This window comes from Arachis duranensis, chromosome 3, assembly GCF_000817695.3.
Source record: "Arachis duranensis cultivar V14167 chromosome 3, aradu.V14167.gnm2.J7QH, whole genome shotgun sequence".
In the NCBI taxonomy this organism is placed as follows: domain Eukaryota; kingdom Viridiplantae; phylum Streptophyta; class Magnoliopsida; order Fabales; family Fabaceae; genus Arachis; species Arachis duranensis.
The window spans coordinates 21,389,780-21,398,668 of NC_029774.3; positions in this window are offsets into that span (position 1 = coordinate 21,389,780).

An 8,889-nucleotide genomic window follows, 5' to 3' on the forward strand; every position below is an offset into this window, starting at 1 on the left:
TGGATTCTATTCCAACCTGATTGAGAACCGACAGATGATTAGCCGTGTTGTGACAGAGCGCGTTGAACATTTTCACTGAGAGGACGGGACTGTAGCCATTGACAATAGTGATGCCCAACATACAGCTCGCCATGGAAAAAAGTAAGAAGGATTGGATGAAGACAGTAGGAAAGCAGAGAGACGGAAGGGACAAAGCATCTCCATACACTTATCTGAAATTCTCACCAATGAATTACATAAGTATCTCTATCTTTATTTTATGCTTTATTCATAAATCATTCATAACCATTTGAATCTGCCTGACTGAGATTTACAAGATGACCATAGCTTGCTTCATACCAATAATCTCCGTGGGATCGACCCTTACTCGTGTAAGGTTTATTACTTGGACGACCCAGTGCACTTGCTCGTTAGTTGTGCGAAGTTGTGATAAAGAGTTGAGATTGCAATTGTGCGTACCATGTTGATGGCGCCATTGATGATCACAATTTCGTGCACCATTAGTCATACTAAAGCCTTTACTTTCAATGCCTCATAGCCCATGCAGTTTTGCTTCATTCTTTCGACTAGTCTATAATGCGTCTTTCACCTAGGTCTCTTAACTTGAACACTAAACATTTTTACAGACATCCAATTCCAATCGGCTTAACCTTATCTAAATATCTCTTTTAGGTCATGTCTTCTATGTCAAAAAACAACTTTAGTTCACATTTCAACCCAACTTTCTAAATCTATCACTAGACCATTTAGATATTCTAAATTCTATCCCTTGATAACTTTAAATTTGTACAAAATGTGAAAATATTTTGTACATAATCTTTCAAATAAGTAATAAAAATAATAAAAAAAAATCTAATTTTGATAAATGGGTTACATTTAAACTAATAAATGATAAGTGAAGAAAAAAGTAGTATATTTATTGACACTCAAACAAATTCTGACTCATAATATTTTTTTTACATCACTAAAAATATTTATTATTGTCAAATAAAATTTTATAATCATTTAAACAAGTTAAAGAAAATAAATTTATAAGAAATTAACATAAATTTAAATATTTGCACAATAATTTACGTTAATATTGTTGAATACTAATTGACTTCACAAATTTTAATTTTTTCTTAAAATTCAAAAATCTATCAAAAATAAGATATATAAGTTGTTTGATCTATAATATAAAATAGATAAAAATTAAAAATAGAATTAATAAAAATATAGTTAATAACAGTTAAATAACAAAAGTTTTTTTCTTAAGAATTTAATAACAATATTAAATTTATTATTAATTAGGAGATGATACTAGAAAAAGTTATTAGATAGGATAAGTTATTTGGTTTTGGATTTTGAATTCTTCCTATCTTAAAAGTTTTTAGACAGTACTACTACCAAAAATTTTAAATCTCTCTAAAGATTTGGGATAATCCTAAATTTTGGAGACAACAAACTAATCAAGTTTTCACCAAAATCTTATCCTACATGAAGAGGTAATGTATAGAATGAGAACCAACTAAACAACTCACTGTTTCTATATTATCCTAAGTGAGAATCTGGGTTTACAGCCTAATCTCTAACAAGCAATAAAAAATCATCAATCATCAAATAACATTCTAGCACATCAAACTCAAATATTCAAATTATATAAATCACAAGCAAAAATTAGTTACATATCACTATTCATATGCATTCACTTAAGAACAATTAGACAAGTAGTTGAGTTTACTAAATATATAACAAATTGACGATGACAAACATGTTGACTTGGGTTGATAATAATCCAAGTGAGTGATCAAGTGTGCAGGCCGAAATTATTTTATTGTAGTCTAATCATATGAGACATGATCCAAAGTTGCTAAATAGAGGTGAAATTAAACCAAGCCCAAAGTAAATCAATTGAAAGGGAAAATAATTCTAAACTTCTGCTAAGTTTACTACAAGCGTTGGTTAGACAAGAGAGAAGAGTTCAGCCTTTTTTTTTCATTCAAGCACCAAACAAGAATGAAGAAAAAGCTAATCAAGAAAGTTAATGTCAAATCAAGCTAAGCAAAGGCATGATAAGCAGAGTTCAAAAAAAGTTAAAGATAATTAGTTTCTTTTAACATGCAAGTCAATTGCTCCACATTTTTTCTTTTCCTCTAATTAAAGAGATAGTAACAGTAATATAAATGATATAAATAAAAAGATTGTGTAATATCACATTTTTAATAAATATAATGAAAGTGAGACATATTAAATAGTTGAATGGAGTTCATAAAAGTGCACGTACTCTTGACTTAAATGGCTTATAAAATAGTGGTAACAATTATAAGAATAATATCAATCAAGAAAACGCAAAGACATCAAGTACTCTCGGTAAAAGACCTTAAAAAAATGAATTTGCATACGAAAAAATTTGAATGATGAATATATTGTATGCATGTAAAAGAAGGAAAAAAAAGGAATAATGCTATAAAGATAACAGGAAATCATACAACAACAACATATATGATAAATAATAAAATAGAACACGACGCATGCCAAACATATATAAAAAGGTAATAAAACATAATTTTCTACTATTTTTTAAATATATATATATTTTTAGAATGTCTCATGTGCATTTTGCTATGTCTTTAAGTATGAGTAGGGTGTTCTTAGACAATTTATGTTTTGACCTTTAACATATGCACATTTTGATAAAATAGTTATGGCAATAAACCTCAAACAAAAATATTTAGGGGCACACTAACTTTGACTATTAAATGAAAACATATCACATGGAAAAGATTTCATTGTAAAACACTAATTATAACTAAATGATAATAATTTAATCGGGAAAATATAGAATATGGCTCTATGGGATCAACCTGGCTCTGATACAAAAATGTAACACCTTAATGCTCTTAAATTGAGTTAAGCTTTGTTGAATTTATATTTAGTAGCTGATATTCAAAAACCTTGCGAAAATTTTCTTTTAAAACAAATATAAAATAATTTATATGTGTAAAAATATTAAATAACTAGTTTTTATTAGAATAGTTACTAGTTGAAATATATAAGTAGATCTGGAAATTCTAACATGAAAAAACGGGCGTGCTAAACTATGAAGGCACAACAATGACAAGCTTTACTCATGCCAAATAATCATAACAAGAAACATCATAGTTACAATTGCAATCACTCAATAAAAATAAAACAAGACATATAGGAAATTCTAATTCTCTTAATTTGTATAACTATGGCTAAAACAATCACATATTCTTCCTTCTTAAGGTAAACGCTTAATGTTTCGTATCTACATTCTTGATAGTTTGCTTCTAATAGTGAACTTGTCTTTTCATCTCAACTGAGCAGTGTATTGCTTTGTGCCGCATCCTTCCTGAAGATGGTACGGAGAGAGGGGTGAAAAACAAAAGTTTCTCAGTAGTTTATCTATATGGTGTCATCGTATCCATCTCTAGCCACTTCGAGTTTTAAAATAAAAACAGTGATAATGCAATGTTGTTCAATTATTATTTTCAAAAGTCCTTGTTAGTCGGAGTGGTGTGACTTTTAGATGCTTCTCATTTACTTATGTTATGACATGTGTGATGCATACAAAATGCCTATAGCGTTAAAACATATAAATATAAACTCATAAAATTTGGTGTGATGTCCTCATAGACCACAAAGTAAGGCAAAACAAATAATAAATAAGAGAAGAATAGTAACATTGCCATATATAAGTTAAACAGAATAGATCTGAATAAAATAAAGATCTTAAACAATATCATACATCAAACAAAAAGGAACTTTGGATAAAGGAAGGATCTTTAAATGCAATAATAAACATAATCATAAATTAAAAAAAAAAGGATAAAAGAAGAACAATCATGATCATACTTTTCATTGTACTTTTTATTACTTTTTTCTCGTAGCTTTTATGGAAGGTATTGGGCTCAAACCGGTATAAAAGCTGGGAGTCCCCTTCCCTTACCGAAGGTTCTTATCCCAAACGTTTTGGCGATCACCTTCCCTTACCGAAGGATCATCCCGATCGATCACCTTCCCTTTCCAAAGGATCATATTGATATCTTGTCTTTGGGGGTCACCTTCCCTTACCGAAAGATCATTCCCTCAGTTCAATATACAATCAAGGTTATTTAGACATACACAAGAAAAGAGTTATATCAACAAAGATATCTTATTATATAAAATTAATGGGAGTCCCCTTCTCTTACCGAAGGTTCTCAAAAGTTTGTCGACCACCTTTCCTTACCAAAAGATCATCTCGATTATCTTGTCTTTGGGGGTCACCTTCCCTTACCGAAGGATCATTTCCTCAGTTCTTTAATGCACATAAGATCGTTATTATAATGCATAATGCGTAAGAAGAAAAGAGACATTAAACCATGACATGCAAACTTAACATCTATGTTCGAAAATATTTAAAACATCACATATAAAAATTAGCACAAAACCCCCTACCTCGAGTGAAGTTTCGATAGGTATTCTGATGCAAATAGATGCGGTTTGTTAGTGAAGAGAGACTTGTTCCATAGCTAGACTTTGTGTATATTAGAATATTTTGTATAGAAAAAGGAAATAGAATGAGAAAGGAAGGATCAAATAGCTCTCAGGTATGTGCAGATTATGTTAGGAGGCATTTAGGTAAAATCTTCAATCTGAATCGTCATTTTGTGAGCCCTATAACATTTTCTACGTTTGGAATTTTGAAATAGCTATTTGAGACAAATTTATAGAGAATTGAATTAGCTTTAAAACGAATTTTAAAATAAGTCAATCAGATAACCACAGCTTGAGATATTTCCAAAATACTGTTAGTATATCAGGTTGGCTGATAAGAGCGCGATTTTCTACTATGAACTTGTAACCGATTTATCTACCTAATTTAATTTGAATTTGATTTTATACTAAACTTAAGCAATAGAGCTAGTATTATTATCTTTTTATTTAACTAAATATCATTCAAATATAATAAATATAGAATTAATTATGACTATATTTTAAAAGGTTGTTTATTGTCGGTTAGAGATTTACTACCATTAGTGTTTTCATGTGTTTAATTTTAAATTCAAATCTTAAATCATTACCATTTTAATTAATTAATTAGTTATAAAAATGACTTGATTCAAAAAGTTGGAATGCTACATGAGGATTTGAATGTGATTTGGGTTAGTTATAAGAAAGAGGAAAGAATAATGGGGAAGGGGATTGATAGGATAGGGGAGAAGATTATGGGAAGAGGAGTTGTCGAGAGAATCTTGGGAATGTGTGAAAGATTTGAATTCAAATTGAGGGAAGGAGAAGTTACTACACACTCGGCGCTAAACGCCAGAATGTAGGCCACTTGGCACTAAACGCCAAAATGTAGGCGTTTAGTGCCACCCTTCTCGAATTGAATTCACACCTTTGCATGCTCTTGGCGCTAAACGTCAGGTTGTTGGCGTTTAGCGCCAACTCCTTTTTTTTTGTATACTCTAGCACTAAACGCCCCAGACTGGCACTAGATGCCAAGGTGGCAGAGGCCAATTCAACAAAAGTACCACTCTTGGCGCCAGTGACGGACCCAGAAAAATTTTGTAGTGGGGGCAAAAATATAATAAAATTTATATATATATATATATATAAGTATTATTATTTTTTTAAAATTTTGTGGGGGCAAATGCCCCCTCTGCAGTACATGTAGGTCCGTCCCTGCCTGACGCTAGACGCCAGGGTGGTAGTGAACCTTCCTTGAGTTATGTGTCTCTTGGCGCTAAACGCCAGGTCCCTACATTTAGCACCCAACCACCAGAATCAAATTTCTCCTTCATGGAGCTCCCAGCTCCGTTCCAAACGCACCGATTCCTATTTTTCTCAGAATGCATGATGCAAATACAGTGAAAAACAAGGAAAACTATGAGATATGAAAATAAAACAAATAAAACATGAAGAATAAAATATAACTAAAGGATACTAAGGCGTTGGGTTGCCTTTCAACAAGCGCTTCTTTAATGTCACTAGCTTGACGAGTCACCCCTGCTAAGTGAGCAAGTTAGTAGTCTTCTGGCGGTCAACGTCGCCACCAAGATAGTATTTCAACCTCTGGCCATTTACAGTGAACCTCCTGTCAGTCTTCTCATCCATGATTTTAATATGACCATAAGGAGAAACCTTAGTGTCTAGAAATGGTCCTGACCACTAGGATTTCAGCTTCTCGAAAAAGATCTTGAGCCTCGAGTTGAATAAAAGGACTTTCTACCCAGCTCAGACACTTTGGTGGCTATCTTTTTATCATGCCATGCCTTTGTCTTCTCCTTGTAGAGCTTGGATTTTCATATGATGTGTTTGGAAATTCATCAAGGTCATTGAGTTGGAGGAGCCTCTTTTCTCCAACAGCTTATGTATTAAAGTTCAAGAACTTTATAGCCCAGAGCTTTATGCTCCAACTCCACAGGCAAGTGACAGGCCTTGTCATAGACCAACTGGTAAAGGGACATGCCAATAGGAGTCTTGAAAGCTATCCGGTACGCCCAGAGAGCATCATCAATCTTCCTAGCCCAATCCTTTCTTGAAGCACTGACGATCTTCTCTAGAATTCATTTTATCTCTCTATTAAAGACCTCCACCTGTCCATTTGTCTGAGGGTAATAGGGGTGGCCACCTTGTGTCGAACTCCATACTTCTAAAGAAGATAATTTAGATGTTTATTGCAGAAGTCACTTCCCCCATCACTGATCAAAGTCTGTGGGATACCAAACCTGTTGAAAATATACCTATAAAGGAAGCTCATCACAACTCTGGCATTTTTAGTGGGCAAGGCTATCGCCTTCACCCACTTGGATACATAATCTACAGCTACCAACATATAGTTGTTTGAGTGTGAAGGAGGAAAAGGTCCCATGAAATCAATTTCCCACACGTCAAACAACTCAATCTCTAGGATAGCTTGCTATGGCATCTCATTGTGTTAGGTAAATTCTCAGTCCTCTGACACTGGTCACAGTTTCTCACAAATTCTCTGGCATCACTGAAGAGGGTAGGCCAATAAAACCCGCACTAGAGGACTTTTGCTACAGTTCTCTCTCCACCAAAATGGCCACCATATTCAGAACCATGATAGTGACAGAGCACGACCTATACTTTTGCATCTGAAATACATCAACAAATGATTCCATCAGAGTGTCTCTTAAACAAATAAGGCTCTTCCCACAAGAAACATTTGGCATCATGGAGCAACTTCCTAACTTGTTGCTTAGTGAAATAAGTGGGAATGATCTGGCTAGCTTTATAGTTTGCAATATCTGCAAACTATGGGGCTCCAAATGTAGCAAATAGCTGCTCATCAGGAGGCTTCATTAACTCGAGTGTGGTTAGTTGCTGCTTCCATAGACTCAATTCTGGAAAGGTGGTCGACTACCTTATTCTCCGTACTTTTCTTATCTCTGATCTTAACATCAAACTCCTAAAGAAGGAGCACCCACCTAATTAACCTGGGCTTAGCATCCTGTTTGGTCAAAAGATACTTTAAAGCAGCATGATACACTACTTAATATTATTTTAGGATGGACACAATAGAAGAACTTGTCCCTGAAAGAAGCAGCAGTTAGAAGTAGATTAGATGGACGAGGAGCAAAGAGAGTAAGAGGCTAATTGGGAAGAGACAATGGATCAGGCCCATAAAGAAAGTTTGGTTGTAACTAAGGAAGAGGCATTGACACAAAGGCATCCTCAGACACAGGAACAAGCTGCTGTGATAAGAGCCATCATTACATATTATATCATTCAATGGCTATTTTTTTCTCAAACAGAGACTTACAAAAATTTATGAATTTTTCTTAGGCATAACAACCAAATGCAGCAACTACAAAACAAACTAAGGCAGCAACAAGTTCCAGTAAGAAAGGATAACAACAAAAAGAAGACAAAAGTTGGAGCTCCAACAAAGTCATCTGTCATCCCAACCACACCTTAAGCACGACCACAAAGAGTTATTGTATCAACAAGTCAGACAAGATCAGCTACTACGCACCATTCAAACCACCAGAAGCATTACAAAGACCAACTAGACCAACTGTAGCAGCAACTAGACTACATGTACCACAGCACAGGGCCAAATTAGCCACATATAGGCCTCTAAATTCAGTTAATTCAAAACCAATATCGGTGAGGCCTTCTACAGTAGTGAATAGGGCTACCTCTTCAAGCATAAGGCCATCTGTGAGTTTTGAAACCATGGGAGCAGCAATTCTTGCAACAACAAGCATGTTTATGCAATTCCTGCCCACACCAACTTTGACAACTCAGCCCCAAAGTGGACCAAGTGTCTCAATCCCAGACAAGATCCCAACATGAACTGTAAGTCTTTTTTTATGGTTTTTGATGGTTCTTTTATGTTTTAAAATTAAGGCTTAACATGAATTATGTCAAATATATGCTGAACAACTCTTTCTTGGTGGTTTTTTTATTTTTTGAGTTTATTGCCATAATTATATTTAGGTATAAACATTTTATAGTTTGGCTGATTTTTTAGTTTACTGCCACAACTATATTTAGTTATAAATATTTCTAGCATTTGGTGCTGTTATTTTGTACTACTTTATGTAATATAGATACTTTAATCTATTCCAACATTCTTAGGTTCACACATAAGCAAAAATATGCAATGAATACAATGTAGTCATTTTTCATTCACAAATAGCAAGAAATACATGTTCATTTTGGTTACAATTTCAGCATTCAGCACACCCAAAGATAGCACTCTCTACTAATTTTTACCACCATATAGCAACAACAACACTTCCACTACTACCTAAATAATGACAAAATGTTCATTATTATAATAAAAGCTACACCAATTACAAACACCAACAACAAAGTATCTATCTTCCTTATGTGCTCTTCAATCAGAGATGAACTCATAGCTATTTG